The 16,584-nt window shown below is 48.4% G+C and overlaps 1 protein-coding gene across 1 annotated transcript in view; it reads left to right on the top strand.

Moving 5' to 3' along the window:
• LOC120990149 (olfactory receptor 1468-like) overlaps positions 1-16,584 on the top strand; it is a 97,740-nt gene that overhangs the window by 23,128 nt on the left and 58,028 nt on the right. The gene's annotated exons all lie outside the window — the stretch shown is intronic.

Here is a 16,584-nt window from a genome sequence, read left to right as displayed (position 1 = left end):
CTGCCTATGCAGAGAGTCAGCCGTCTCAGGTTAGTGTCATTGCACTACTACACCCAGGAACACATTTCTACACACAACTTGAGTACGCTGCACCTCTCTTTTGGCGTCACGAACAGGATACGCACGCTTTATAGTGCAAGAAGCGTGAACTTTGTGCCTTATACAGTTGCCCTGTGACCAAAGTGACAAATTGCCTGTTTATTTAAAGTGGACTTTGTGAACTGAAAATCATACCCAAAGTGTTCCTAAAACCTCTAAAAAGCGCTGTGCAGTGTTGCGCTACCAAGAGGAAGAAAATCGCCACATTGGAGTGTGGTTTTGTGGACTTTTAATCATCCTGCTTGCTGTCAGTGAATAGACAGCGTTTCTTGCTAAAGATGGCCGCTGAGCTTGCTGAAATAACTGCTGCGTCATCTTCATCCCGAAAAGGCGGGAAAAATTGGCGCCTTTCTGAGGAAATAGCGGGAAGGAGTTCAAGGTCAGGCGCCACTGCTTATCTGGACATTTGCATGTCTGCCAGCATGGACACCGCCTTCCATATACTGGAATACCTGGGGGGCGGCCTCCCAGTGCAAGGGGAGGAGCTGGCTGATTTAATTGACGCGACCCTATCGCTCTCCAGAGAAGGATCGAGCATGTTGGAAAGTGAACAGAGCGTTGCTGCAGCGTCCGCGCCTGACATACCAGAGATGTCTGATATTGGTGTAGAGCCAGAGGAGGCTCCACCGGCCTACTCTCCGGGACCGGAGAAACCCGCCTGCCGCCCAAGGGAGAAAGAACCAGAGCCCTGCTATGGCTCGTGGAGAGACTTCTTTCAGCCCTCTTTCAAATGGTCCTCACTCATGGCGGAGATCCGGGAGGCCGCTATAAAGCGGAATACCAAGACCAAGATCTACTATGAAGAGTTGACTAAGACTATCCATGAAAGACACACCAACACCCAACCCCGCCTGGAAAGGAGAAAGGGAGTGGTGGTGTCCTTTGACAAAACCCGTGGCTACGGGTTCATCCAAGACTATCTGACTGGCAGAGACCTATATGTGAATAGAAGGTCTGTCAAGAGAGACTACCTCCCTTCCTATCAGCACAGCCTCCGCGAGGGAGAGGAAGTGGAGTTCACCCCTGCCGAGAGCCTGAGAGGCCCTTATGCCACTGCCGTGACCCGTCCCAAGCGAGAACCTGAGGACTGGGAGGCAGAAGAAGAAGACTACTCTGGCTGCGAGCGGGAACCGGAACGCTCTCCAGAGCCGGCCCATCACGCCTTCCAGGAGCGGAGCTCCTTCATTGGGCCCAACGTCTTCTGGCAGCCAACTGTGTTGGAAAAATGGGTGAGCCCCTATCCTTCCCCCGAGCTGCCTCGTCGGGAGAAGACCATGCAAGAGATGGAAAATCTAAAGGGACTTCGAAATACCTTTGAGAACATCCGGAGGGGTCGGAGACCCGATGCATCACCAGAACCTGCAGAGGCCGAGTCCGCGCCATCGGTGACTGTACCTGCGCCGGCGGCGCCAGCAGATGACCGCGACTCTGACACGGAGAGCATCGGTGAGCAGATTGTCCGGCTGGAGGAGAAGTTGCGGGAGCTGCGCAAGATCGCGACCGCCAGGATCCAGACGCCGCCGAAGAAGGACGAGGTAAGGGTGCCTGTCACCACCCGTAGACTACCTTCTGCTGCCACCGCTCCGCCAGTGCCCCAAAGAAGACCCCCTGTTGCTGTGAATTGCTGCACAGAGCCCACCGGACCGCTTGAGGCGGCGGTAACCGCTCCAATCCATCCCACAATTATCATGCCGGGACCGGTACGGTCCACCCAAGGGTTTACCCCTAGGCCCATGGGGCCAATACCTATTAGGGGCCCCTTTACTCTGCAGCTGCCCCCTAACACCGTTATGTGGGCCCATCCTCCTGTAGAGGACTACTACAGGCCATATTTGCCAGCAGGGTCAAGTGATTATGATATGCCTCTGTAAACCAGCCTGCTAGGCCTTTTGATTTATTTCACCAATGAATGAGGGTATTAACCCTTCCAGGACAGGAGTCCTATGTTCCTGGTCGTTTGTGGCGACTGCCAGTTCATCCACGGCTCAGTGGTAGGTGTTGACCACTGAAGTAATAAAGCCAACAAAGCCAAGTTTGTTTCCAGGACCTCCTGCCTGCTTTTGCTACCCCCACGCCAAGTTGTGCCTGTTCCTTAGTTGCACCTTTTACCCTTACCCCCCTTTTCAGGTTGATCAGGGGTATTACAGCACTTGTCTTTGCTGTCATTTTATTGTGCAACTTGATACTAAGGAACCGTGCCCGGAGACAGACTCAAAAGAACCTGAGCCTCTGAGATTTTTGCTCTTTTAAAAGGAAATGTGCCCAGAGATGGACTCCACCGCACGAGAGCCTCTGTGATTTAATAGGAAAATAACCTGGGTACGGACTCATGTTTGTTCTTTGAGCCTCCAAGAACTTTTATACTGTTTTATCTATTTTGCTGTTCTATTATGGACTTATTCATTGTCATGGACTATCCTGGTTATAATGTTACGCTGTGCCAGGTCAGCGCCCCAGTTCCATTCACTATCCTGAGAGAAGAGAACGACGCCCCTTGTCACCACCCTTCATCTTTGCCAATTGGACCTGATATGAATGTAAATGCAGATGAATTACATGTATGTATGCCTGCATGTCTCTTTTTTCTGTTTCAGGTAGAGATTCCAGTTGGGCGAGCCCTGATGGAGTACGAGGTCGTACTCAGCTTAAAGCAGTGGGGTATGTAGTGTACGGGGACTGTAATGCCTGTCACTACAAAAGTGTCACTTGGTGTGCTGTCGTCCCACCTTATTTATGGGGAAGTTGGTATATGTCCTCTTTATAAATTGTCATGTAATGTAATGTTATGTATTTCCCTGTTACTATGACACTTGCATGTACAGGCCTGCTAGGGGTGTCATTCCAGCTTCTAGTCACTAGAGGGAGCTAGAGAGCCCTAGTTTATATAAGGCCCAGACAGGGAAGTAAAAGGTAGTCTAGTCTAAGTGTCTGTCTAAAGCTGCAGCCTGTAGTCTGAAGCTGGAGCTTAGACTATGTCAGAGACAAGTCCAGGCCTGAAGCCTGCGGACCAGGAGAGGGTATTGCAGTCCCTGTAACCAGGTTCCGAATCCAAGGAGAAGGTTCCCCTCCTGAATATATATATATGCAGAAGCAGGAAGGCCACCGTTCAGAAGCTTCTAGAGTCTGAGGAAAGAGGGAGAGAGACAGAGGCAAAATCCAGAAAAGCAAGAGGTACTCAAGATAACAGAGGAGGTACTTTATAAAGCTAAAACCAAGGATATACGCCAGAGTTAAGGTATTGGGCCTTGGAGAAGATTTTCTATTTTCCAGGATCAGTCAGAGATAGAGTGCAAGCTCCTGTACTGCAAGTCCTGTGTGTTTAACACTCTGTAGTCACCTTGCTCAATCTGTATTGCCTGCATCGACCGTATTGAAAAATCGACTGTATGCAAAGGAACTGCGCTTCCGTTAATGTCTCTATGAAAACTACTAAAGTTGGAGTTCTGTTTTAACATCATGGTGTTCCTCATTTATTCCTGCTATCAGCAAACGGCGTGCCACCGTTTAATTGGCACTGGCGTCACGAACATTTTCCTACCATCACCTGCCTATGCAGAGAGTCAGCCGTCTCAGGTTAGTGTCATTGCACTACTACACCCAGGAACACATTTCTACACACAACTTGAGTACGCTGCACCTCTCTTTTGGCGTCACGAACAGGATACGCACGCTTTATAGTGCAAGAAGCGTGAACTTTGTGCCTTATACAGTTGCCCTGTGACCAAAGTGACAAATTGCCTGTTTATTTAAAGTGGACTTTGTGAACTGAAAATCATACCCAAAGTGTTCCTAAAACCTCTAAAAAGCGCTGTGCAGTGTTGCGCTACCAAGAGGAAGAAAATCGCCACATTGGAGTGTGGTTTTGTGGACTTTTAATCATCCTGCTTGCTGTCAGTGAATAGACAGCGTTTCTTGCTAAAGATGGCCGCTGAGCTTGCTGAAATAACTGCTGCGTCATCTTCATCCCGAAAAGGCGGGAAAAATTGGCGCCTTTCTGAGGAAATAGCGGGAAGGAGTTCAAGGTCAGGCGCCACTGCTTATCTGGACATTTGCATGTCTGCCAGCATGGACACCGCCTTCCATATACTGGAATACCTGGGGGGCGGCCTCCCAGTGCAAGGGGAGGAGCTGGCTGATTTAATTGACGCGACCCTATCGCTCTCCAGAGAAGGATCGAGCATGTTGGAAAGTGAACAGAGCGTTGCTGCAGCGTCCGCGCCTGACATACCAGAGATGTCTGATATTGGTGTAGAGCCAGAGGAGGCTCCACCGGCCTACTCTCCGGGACCGGAGAAACCCGCCTGCCGCCCAAGGGAGAAAGAACCAGAGCCCTGCTATGGCTCGTGGAGAGACTTCTTTCAGCCCTCTTTCAAATGGTCCTCACTCATGGCGGAGATCCGGGAGGCCGCTATAAAGCGGAATACCAAGACCAAGATCTACTATGAAGAGTTGACTAAGACTATCCATGAAAGACACACCAACACCCAACCCCGCCTGGAAAGGAGAAAGGGAGTGGTGGTGTCCTTTGACAAAACCCGTGGCTACGGGTTCATCCAAGACTATCTGACTGGCAGAGACCTATATGTGAATAGAAGGTCTGTCAAGAGAGACTACCTCCCTTCCTATCAGCACAGCCTCCGCGAGGGAGAGGAAGTGGAGTTCACCCCTGCCGAGAGCCTGAGAGGCCCTTATGCCACTGCCGTGACCCGTCCCAAGCGAGAACCTGAGGACTGGGAGGCAGAAGAAGAAGACTACTCTGGCTGCGAGCGGGAACCGGAACGCTCTCCAGAGCCGGCCCATCACGCCTTCCAGGAGCGGAGCTCCTTCATTGGGCCAACGTCTTCTGGCAGCCAACTGTGTTGGAAAAATGGGTGAGCCCCTATCCTTCCCCCGAGCTGCCTCGTCGGGAGAAGACCATGCAAGAGATGGAAAATCTAAAGGGACTTCGAAATACCTTTGAGAACATCCGGAGGGGTCGGAGACCCGATGCATCACCAGAACCTGCAGAGGCCGAGTCCGCGCCATCGGTGACTGTACCTGCGCCGGCGGCGCCAGCAGATGACCGCGACTCTGACACGGAGAGCATCGGTGAGCAGATTGTCCGGCTGGAGGAGAAGTTGCGGGAGCTGCGCAAGATCGCGACCGCCAGGATCCAGACGCCGCCGAAGAAGGACGAGGTAAGGGTGCCTGTCACCACCCGTAGACTACCTTCTGCTGCCACCGCTCCGCCAGTGCCCCAAAGAAGACCCCCTGTTGCTGTGAATTGCTGCACAGAGCCCACCGGACCGCTTGAGGCGGCGGTAACCGCTCCAATCCATCCCACAATTATCATGCCGGGACCGGTACGGTCCACCCAAGGGTTTACCCCTAGGCCCATGGGGCCAATACCTATTAGGGGCCCCTTTACTCTGCAGCTGCCCCCTAACACCGTTATGTGGGCCCATCCTCCTGTAGAGGACTACTACAGGCCATATTTGCCAGCAGGGTCAAGTGATTATGATATGCCTCTGTAAACCAGCCTGCTAGGCCTTTTGATTTATTTCACCAATGAATGAGGGTATTAACCCTTCCAGGACAGGAGTCCTATGTTCCTGGTCGTTTGTGGCGACTGCCAGTTCATCCACGGCTCAGTGGTAGGTGTTGACCACTGAAGTAATAAAGCCAACAAAGCCAAGTTTGTTTCCAGGACCTCCTGCCTGCTTTTGCTACCCCCACGCCAAGTTGTGCCTGTTCCTTAGTTGCACCTTTTACCCTTACCCCCCTTTTCAGGTTGATCAGGGGTATTACAGCACTTGTCTTTGCTGTCATTTTATTGTGCAACTTGATACTAAGGAACCGTGCCCGGAGACAGACTCAAAAGAACCTGAGCCTCTGAGATTTTTGCTCTTTTAAAAGGAAATGTGCCCAGAGATGGACTCCACCGCACGAGAGCCTCTGTGATTTAATAGGAAAATAACCTGGGTACGGACTCATGTTTGTTCTTTGAGCCTCCAAGAACTTTTATACTGTTTTATCTATTTTGCTGTTCTATTATGGACTTATTCATTGTCATGGACTATCCTGGTTATAATGTTACGCTGTGCCAGGTCAGCGCCCCAGTTCCATTCACTATCCTGAGAGAAGAGAACGACGCCCCTTGTCACCACCCTTCATCTTTGCCAATTGGACCTGATATGAATGTAAATGCAGATGAATTACATGTATGTATGCCTGCATGTCTCTTTTTTCTGTTTCAGGAAGAGATTCCAGTTGGGCGAGCCCTGATGGAGTACGAGGTCGTACTCAGCTTAAAGCAGTGGGGTTTGTAGTGTACGGGGACTGTAATGCCTGTCACTACAAAAGTGTCACTTGGTGTGCTGTCGTCCCACCTTATTTATGGGGAAGTTGGTATATGTCCTCTTTATAAATTGTCATGTAATGTAATGTTATGTATTTCCCTGTTACTATGACACTTGCATGTACAGGCCTGCTAGGGGTGTCATTCCAGCTTCTAGTCACTAGAGGGAGCTAGAGAGCCCTAGTTTATATAAGGCCCAGACAGGGAAGTAAAAGGGAGTCTAGTCTAAGTGTCTGTCTAAAGCTGCAGCCTGTAGTCTGAAGCTGGAGCTTAGACTATGTCAGAGACAAGTCCAGGCCTGAAGCCTGCGGACCAGGAGAGGGTATTGCAGTCCCTGTAACCGGGTTCCGAATCCAAGGAGAAGGTTCCCCTCCTGAATATATATATATGCAGAAGCAGGAAGGCCACCGTTCAGAAGCTTCTAGAGTCTGAGGAAAGAGGGAGAGAGACAGAGGCAAAATCCAGAAAAGCAAGAGGTACTCAAGATAACAGAGGAGGTACTTTATAAAGCTAAAACCAAGGATATACGCCAGAGTTAAGGTATTGGGCCTTGGAGAAGATTTTCTATTTTCCAGGATCAGTCAGAGATAGAGTGCAAGCTCCTGTACTGCAAGTCCTGTGTGTTTAACACTCTGTAGTCACCTTGCTCAATCTGTATTGCCTGCATCGACCGTATTGAAAAATCGACTGTATGCAAAGGAACTGCGCTTCCGTTAATGTCTCTATGAAAACTACTAAAGTTGGAGTTCTGTTTTAACATCATGGTGTTCCTCATTTATTCCTGCTATCAGCAAACGGCGTGCCACCGTTTAATTGGCACTGGCGTCACGAACATTTTCCTACCATCACCTGCCTATGCAGAGAGTCAGCCGTCTCAGGTTAGTGTCATTGCACTACTACACCCAGGAACACATTTCTACACACAACTTGAGTACGCTGCACCTCTCTTTTGGCGTCACGAACAGGATACGCACGCTTTATAGTGCAAGAAGCGTGAACTTTGTGCCTTATACAGTTGCCCTGTGACCAAAGTGACAAATTGCCTGTTTATTTAAAGTGGACTTTGTGAACTGAAAATCATACCCAAAGTGTTCCTAAAACCTCTAAAAAGCGCTGTGCAGTGTTGCGCTACCAAGAGGAAGAAAATCGCCACATTGGAGTGTGGTTTTGTGGACTTTTAATCATCCTGCTTGCTGTCAGTGAATAGACAGCGTTTCTTGCTAAAGATGGCCGCTGAGCTTGCTGAAATAACTGCTGCGTCATCTTCATCCCGAAAAGGCGGGAAAAATTGGCGCCTTTCTGAGGAAATAGCGGGAAGGAGTTCAAGGTCAGGCGCCACTGCTTATCTGGACATTTGCATGTCTGCCAGCATGGACACCGCCTTCCATATACTGGAATACCTGGGGGGCGGCCTCCCAGTGCAAGGGGAGGAGCTGGCTGATTTAATTGACGCGACCCTATCGCTCTCCAGAGAAGGATCGAGCATGTTGGAAAGTGAACAGAGCGTTGCTGCAGCGTCCGCGCCTGACATACCAGAGATGTCTGATATTGGTGTAGAGCCAGAGGAGGCTCCACCGGCCTACTCTCCGGGACCGGAGAAACCCGCCTGCCGCCCAAGGGAGAAAGAACCAGAGCCCTGCTATGGCTCGTGGAGAGACTTCTTTCAGCCCTCTTTCAAATGGTCCTCACTCATGGCGGAGATCCGGGAGGCCGCTATAAAGCGGAATACCAAGACCAAGATCTACTATGAAGAGTTGACTAAGACTATCCATGAAAGACACACCAACACCCAACCCCGCCTGGAAAGGAGAAAGGGAGTGGTGGTGTCCTTTGACAAAACCCGTGGCTACGGGTTCATCCAAGACTATCTGACTGGCAGAGACCTATATGTGAATAGAAGGTCTGTCAAGAGAGACTACCTCCCTTCCTATCAGCACAGCCTCCGCGAGGGAGAGGAAGTGGAGTTCACCCCTGCCGAGAGCCTGAGAGGCCCTTATGCCACTGCCGTGACCCGTCCCAAGCGAGAACCTGAGGACTGGGAGGCAGAAGAAGAAGACTACTCTGGCTGCGAGCGGGAACCGGAACGCTCTCCAGAGCCGGCCCATCACGCCTTCCAGGAGCGGAGCTCCTTCATTGGGCCCAACGTCTTCTGGCAGCCAACCGTGTTGGAAAAATGGGTGAGCCCCTATCCTTCCCCCGAGCTGCCTCGTCGGGAGAAGACCATGCAAGAGATGGAAAATCTAAAGGGACTTCGAAATACCTTTGAGAACATCCGGAGGGGTCGGAGACCCGATGCATCACCAGAACCTGCAGAGGCCGAGTCCGCGCCATCGGTGACTGTACCTGCGCCGGCGGCGCCAGCAGATGACCGCGACTCTGACACGGAGAGCATCGGTGAGCAGATTGTCCGGCTGGAGGAGAAGTTGCGGGAGCTGCGCAAGATCGCGACCGCCAGGATCCAGACGCCGCCGAAGAAGGACGAGGTAAGGGTGCCTGTCACCACCCGTAGACTACCTTCTGCTGCCACCGCTCCGCCAGTGCCCCAAAGAAGACCCCCTGTTGCTGTGAATTGCTGCACAGAGCCCACCGGACCGCTTGAGGCGGCGGTAACCGCTCCAATCCATCCCACAATTATCATGCCGGGACCGGTACGGTCCACCCAAGGGTTTACCCCTAGGCCCATGGGGCCAATACCTATTAGGGGCCCCTTTACTCTGCAGCTGCCCCCTAACACCGTTATGTGGGCCCATCCTCCTGTAGAGGACTACTACAGGCCATATTTGCCAGCAGGGTCAAGTGATTATGATATGCCTCTGTAAACCAGCCTGCTAGGCCTTCTGATTTATTTCACCAATGAATGAGGGTATTAACCCTTCCAGAACAGGAGTCCTATGTTCCTGGTCGTTTGTAGCGACTGCCAGTTCATCCACGGCTCAGTGGTAGGTGTTGACCACTGAAGTAATAAAGCCAACAAAGCCAAGTTTGTTTCCAGGACCTCCTGCCTGCTTTTGCTACCCCCACGCCAAGTTGTGCCTGTTCCTTAGTTGCACCTTTTACCCTTACCCCCCTTTTCAGGTTGATCAGGGGTATTACAGCACTTGTCTTTGCTGTCATTTTATTGTGCAACTTGATACTAAGGAACCGTGCCCGGAGACAGACTCAAAAGAACCTGAGCCTCTGAGATTTTTGCTCTTTTAAAAGGAAATGTGCCCAGAGATGGACTCCACTGCACGAGAGCCTCTGTGATTTAATAGGAAAATAACCTGGGTACGGACTCATGTTTGTTCTTTGAGCCTCCAAGAACTTTTATACTGTTTTATCTATTTTGCTGTTCTATTATGGACTTATTCATTGTCATGGACTATCCTGGTTATAATGTTACGCTGTGCCAGGTCAGCGCCCCAGTTCCATTCACTATCCTGAGAGAAGAGAACGACGCCCCTTGTCACCACCCTTCATCTTTGCCAATTGGACCTGATATGAATGTAAATGCAGATGAATTACATGTATGTATGCCTGCATGTCTCTTTTTTCTGTTTCAGGTAGAGATTCCAGTTGGGCGAGCCCTGATGGAGTACGAGGTCGTACTCAGCTTAAAGCAGTGGGGTATGTAGTGTACGGGGACTGTAATGCCTGTCACTACAAAAGTGTCACTTGGTGTGCTGTCGTCCCCCCTTATTTATGGGGAAGTTGGTATATGTCCTCTTTATAAATTGTCATGTAATGTAATGTTATGTATTTCCCTGTTACTATGACACTTGCATGTACAGGCCTGCTAGGGGTGTCATTCCAGCTTCTAGTCACTAGAGGGAGCTAGAGAGCCCTAGTTTATATAAGGCCCAGACAGGGAAGTAAAAGGGAGTCTAGTCTAAGTGTCTGTCTAAAGCTGCAGCCTGTAGTCTGAAGCTGGAGCTTAGACTATGTCAGAGACAAGTCCAGGCCTGAAGCCTGCGGACCAGGAGAGGGTATTGCAGTCCCTGTAACCGGGTTCCGAATCCAAGGAGAAGGTTCCCCTCCTGAATATATATATATGCAGAAGCAGGAAGGCCACCGTTCAGAAGCTTCTAGAGTCTGAGGAAAGAGGGAGAGAGACAGAGGCAAAATCCAGAAAAGCAAGAGGTACTCAAGATAACAGAGGAGGTACTTTATAAAGCTAAAACCAAGGATATACGCCAGAGTTAAGGTATTGGGCCTTGGAGAAGATTTTCTATTTTCCAGGATCAGTCAGAGATAGAGTGCAAGCTCCTGTACTGCAAGTCCTGTGTGTTTAACACTCTGTAGTCACCTTGCTCAATCTGTATTGCCTGCATCGACCGTATTGAAAAATCGACTGTATGCAAAGGAACTGCGCTTCCGTTAATGTCTCTATGAAAACTACTTTTGAAGTTGGAGTTCTGTTTTAACATCACGGTGTTCCTCATTTATTCCTGCTATCAGCAAACGGCGTGCCACCGTTTAATTGGCACTGGCGTCACGAACATTTTCCTACCATCACCTGCCTATGCAGAGAGTCAGCCGTCTCAGGTTAGTGTCTATTGCACTACTACACCCAGGAACACATTTCTACACACAACTTGAGTACGCTGCAACAGTCCAATAAAACCAGTAAATACTTCTGATACTTTGTTGATTGAAAAATAAAAACACTTTTAGTGCTAGATAGTTCATTTGCCACCTTTGCTGCATTTATGACAGTCCTATAAAACCAGTAAATACTGCTGTTACATTGCTGTTTGACAAATTCACATTTTTTTGTGCTAAATAGCACATTTGCAGCCTGAGATGCATTTCTGACAGTCTAAAAAAACCAGTAAATACTGCTATTACATTGTTTGAAAAAAAAACTCACTTTTTGTGCTAGATAGTACATTTCTGACAGTCCAATACAACCAGTCAATACTGCAGTTACATTGTCGGTTGACAAATTCACATTTTTTTTGTGACCGCGAAGTAATTGGATAAAATTTGCCTGTCATACTGTTGTGTGACCTGAAGAAATGTTTCCTCTTTATGACACCGGCACTGCCTTACTGTCAGTGAACTTAATTGTTGACTATTGGCGGTTGCATTGTCGCCTGACATAAACCATCTGTTAGTTTGGTGGGTGAACGCAAAGAATGAGGAGAGCGTCAAATAAGGGACGTGGCCCAGGTCGTGGTGCTGCTGGTGGAGCTCCTGTTGCAGAGAGATGACGTGGTCGATCTGTGCCAGCTACACGCCAAGTGAAACCCCTTCCTCAGGTGCGAGTAGGCGACAGAACCTGCAGCGGTATTTGGTCGGGCCGAATGCTGCTCTACGAATGGTGAGGCCTGAACAAGTACAGGCAATAGTAGATTGGGTGTCTGACAGTGCCGCCAGTTCCTTCACATTGTCTCCCACCCAATCTCCTGCTGAAAGACCACAGTTGGCACCTGCAGCCGATGTCCATCAGTCTTTCACCTCACCCCCTTGCAAATCAGCCAAGCAGTCTGAGCCCCAAGTCATGCAGCAGTCTCTTCTGCTTTTTGATGACTCTGTTAGCAGGGTTTCCCAGGGCCATCCACCTAGCCCTGCCCCAGAAGTGGAAGAGATTGAGTGCACCTATGCCCAACCACTTATCTTTCAAGTTGAGTACATGGCAGGACCATCGCAGCACGTCTCGGATGATGACGAAACACAGGTGCCAACTGCTGGGGCTTTCTGCAGTGTGCAGACCGACAAGGAAGGCAGGGGTGAAGACTGGGTGGAAGATGATGTGGAGGACGATGAGGTCCTCGACCCCACATGGAATCAAGGTCATGCGACTGACCTGTGTAGTTCGGAGGAAGAGGCGATGGTCGCACAGAGCCACCAGCACAGCAAAAGTAAGAGCAGGGTGCAAAAGCGGAGCAGCCGTCCATTAGACAGTACCCCTTCTACTGCCCACCGCAGCAAAGGAACAAGCACACCAAAGTCAGCTCCAAGGAGTTCACTGGTGTGGCAGTTCTTCAGACAATGTGCTAACGACAAGACACAAGTGGTTTTCACGCTGTACAATCAGAGCCTGAAGCGAGGGCTAAATGTCCTAAACCTGAGCACAACCTATATGACCAGGCATCTAAGTGCAAAGCACGAGCTGCAGTGCAGTAGACACCTCAAATACCAAGAAAGGTCTCTGGCAACTCCTGCTTCCTGTTCTGCTGCAGTCTCGGCCTCTTCATCCCCCTCTGGAGTGACAGTGGCACCTGCCACCATGCAAACCGAGGATGTGCCAGCCTTGCATGAAGGCTTCATTGTTGGTGGTGAAGTGGTGCTGTTCCGCAGAGCGACTCACCCGTGTGTGCTGCAGATGAAATTCCACTATCACCTGCTGCTGCTCACACAGTCTCTCCAGCATGTGCAAGGTGGAGTTCCACCTTGTGCGTACATTGCATATGAGGTGGTGAGCAGGAAGGTCGAAATTACACTGCAGTGCAGACAGGCGAGCAGTAGCAGGGTGAGAATGTTATAAGCGCGCACAGAATGCCCTCACTTTCTATAGCAGCTCTGAGTTAATGTATCGGGGTAATTTTTCAGGAACGTCTGCACCACCAAATTCAGCCCCTTTCCTAAGGCAAGGGATGTGCGTCAAGCCAGCTAGGGCCAGAGCTGCTACGAAATTTCGCCATTGTCGCACACCACCACTAATTTGTCTGTTCTTTTATGCCCGCCCACAGCTCCTGCATGGTGTGGGGTCTTTGCCTTAAATATATTAGTTTCAGAACAGCCTGCTGTCGTTTCCCCCTGGCTGTGCTGAAGTTGGTGGTGCAGGTGTTGTGCTGATGTCATGAGGAGGCGGTAGAGGAGGAACAGCAGGAGGAAGCGGAGTATGTGGAGGAGGCAATAGGAGGAACAGAAAAATGTTATGCAATCCTCGGTGGCAGTAGGACATGTGCCAAACCGCTTTCCTCCTTAGGCTAAGCCAGTGGCGTGCCTAGGGTGTTTGGCACCCGGGGCGGGTCCTTTCTTTGGTGCCCGCCCCCAATACTTTCAAAAAAGTGTACCCCTTCACATTAGTATTGCCCTCATTTTACAACCTTGACAGTAGTTTTGTACAGATGTGTGCCCCCTCACAGTAGTTATGCCCACAATGTGCCGCCTCCCAGTAGTTATGCCCTCTCTGTGCCCCTTTTACAGTTGTAATGCCTTCTTTGTGCCTCCTTCACAGTAATAATCCCCATTGTGCCCCCTTCATTGTAATAATCCCATTGTGCCCCATTAACCCCTTAGGGACCGGGCTCATTTTCCTATTAACCACCTCCCGTCCGCCTATAGACTAAAGTTGGTTCTCTATTTCTGAATGGACGTTCCAGAACGTCCATTCAGAAACTGCAGCTGCACGCTAATCGTGCAGCTGCTGATCGGGTTGCCCGCTGTCAGCGACAGCAGGGCAACCCTTTGAGAAGGCAAGGACAGTGCCCAGGTGTCCCTGCCTTCTAGATCGCTGTATACACAGCGCTCACCGAGCACTGTACTTACAGGGCAGGAAGCGCTATGCGCTTCCTGTTCCGGCCCGGCGGTCATGTGATTGCCAGGGCCGGAGAGTGCAGGAGCTGTGTGAGGTCTTTCAGAGACCTCGATCAGCCCTGCACTGAGGCTATACAGCGCTTTATTGTGCTGTACAGCCTCTCTGGGCGGGTGTATTTCTCCTGTGACTGGTGCTAATATGTCAGCCCCAGTTACAAAAGAAATCAACAGTGAAAAAAAAAGTTAAGTAAATGTCACCCAGCGGTCTTGTATGACCTTATGGGGGACGAAAAGTGTCAAATGAAAAATATAAAAATAAAGTGTTAAAAAAAAAAAAAGGTTTCACATGTAAAAAAAAAAAGTCCCCAAATAAGGAATAAAAAATAATAATTTAAAAATAGAAAAAATAAAATAAAATATACATATTTGGTATTGCCACATCCGTGATGGTCGGCTGAAAAAATATATCACATGATCGACCCAGTCAGGTAAACACCATAAAAAAAAATTCATAAATAACTGTCAAAAAAAGCAATTTTTGTCACCTTACATCACAAAAAGTGCAACACCAAGTGATCAAAAAGGCGTATGTCCCACAAAATGGAACCAATGAAACCATCACCTCACCCCGCAAAAAATGAGCCCCTACATAAGAAAACCTCTAAAAGAAAATTTAAAAACTATAGCTCTCAGAACATGGAGACACTAAAACATCATTTTTTTGGTTTCAAAAATGGTATTATTGTGTTAAAGTAAAATAAAAAAAAAAGGATACATATTAGGTATTGCCACGTCCGTAACAACCAGCTCTATAAAAATATCACATGACCTAATCCCTTGGGTGAACACCGTAAAAACAAAACAAGCAATTTTTGTCACCTTGCATCACAAAAAGTGCAACACCAAGTGATCAAAAATGCGTATGTCTCACAAAATGTTACCAATAAAACCGTAACCTCATCCTGCAAAAAATGAGCCCCTACATAAGAAAATCTCTCAAAAAATAAAAAACTATAGCTCTCAGAACATGTACACATTAAAACATTATTTTTTTTGTTTCAAAAATGCTATTATTGTGTAAAACTTAAATAAATAAGAATAAGTATACATATTAGGTATTGCCACGTCCGAAACGATCTGCTCTATAAAAATGTCACTTGACCAAACCCCTCAGGTGAACGCTGTAAAAATAAATAAATAAAAACTGTGCTAAAACAACAAATTTTTTAGTCACCTTGCCCCATAAAGTGTTATAATGAATGATCAAAAAATCATATGTACCCAAAAATAGTACCAATAAAACTGGCACCTTATCCCCTAGTTTACAAAATGGGGTCACTTCTTGGGAGTTTCTACTGTAAGGGTGCATCAGGGGGCTTCAAATGGGACATGGCATCTAAAAACCATACAGAAGTTTATGACCACATGTGGGGTGTTTCTGTAAACCACAGAATCTGGGTAATAAATATTGAGTTTTGTTTGGCTGATAACCATTGATGTGTTAAAGAAAAAAATTGGATTAAAATTGAACATCTGCCAAAAAAGTAAAATTTAAAAACTTGATCTCCATTTTCCATTAATTCTTCTGGAACGCCTAAAGGGTTAACAAAGTTTGAAAAAAATCGGTTTTAAGTAACTTGAGGGGTGTAGTTTCTACAATGGGGTCATTTATGGGGTTATCCACTATGTAGGCCCCACAAAGTGACTTCAGACCTGAACTGGTCCTTAAAAAGTGGGTTTTGGCAATTTTCTTAAAAATGTGAAGAATTGCTTCTAAACTTCTAAGCCTCTAACGTCCTAAAAAAAATAAAATGACATTTCCAAAATGATGCCAACATAAAGTAGACATATGGGGAATGTTAAGTAATAAATATTTTATGAGGTATCACTTTCTGTTTTAAAAGCAGAGAAATTGAAATTTTTCACATTGTGAATTGTTCAAAATTTGGGGTAAATTTGCGATTTTTTTCTTAAATAAAGGTGAAATATATTGACTCAAATTTATGACTATAATGAAGTACAATGTGTCACGAGAAAACAATCTCTGAATGACTTGGATAAGTAAAGGCGTTCCAAAGTTATTACCACATATAATGAGATATGTCAGATTTAGATAATTAGGCCTGGTCAGGTAGGGGGCAAATGGCCCAGATGGGAAGTGGTTAAGGACCAGGCAATTTTTTGCTAATCTGACAAGTGTCGCTATATGTGGTAATAACTTTAATCCCTTAGTGACCACCCATACGTGTTTTTACGGCGGTCACTAAGGGGCCTTAGGCTGGGCCGCCGCGTTTTTACGGCGGCCCAGTTTAAGCGCCGCGCGGCTCCCCCGTGCAGCGGGGAGCGCGGACCTGGCTCTCACATGAGAGCCGGGTCCCTGCTCTAACAGCCCGGAACGGCAGGAGTGCCGATCCGGGCTGTTTAACCCTTTACATGCCGGGCGCAATGGCGCCCGCTGCATGTAAAGTGGTGACAGAGGGAGCGGACTCCCTCTGTCTCCCATCAGCACCCCGAAAATGCGATCGCGGGGTGCTGATGTGTTGGGAAGCTTACCTTGCTTCCGATCAGGGCCCCGAGCCTGTTTTCCGTTACCTACAGCAGGCTGTGCCTCTCTGGCGCAGCCTGCTGGTCAATGTTCGAATAGCATTGCTATTGAAATGCAATGCATTATAGAGATAATGCAT

Source organism: Bufo bufo, chromosome 1, assembly GCF_905171765.1.
Source record: "Bufo bufo chromosome 1, aBufBuf1.1, whole genome shotgun sequence".
NCBI classification, from domain to species: Eukaryota; Metazoa; Chordata; class Amphibia; order Anura; family Bufonidae; genus Bufo; species Bufo bufo.
Note: the sequence above shows the minus strand (reverse complement) of the source record. Positions and strands in the feature narration are given on the sequence as shown.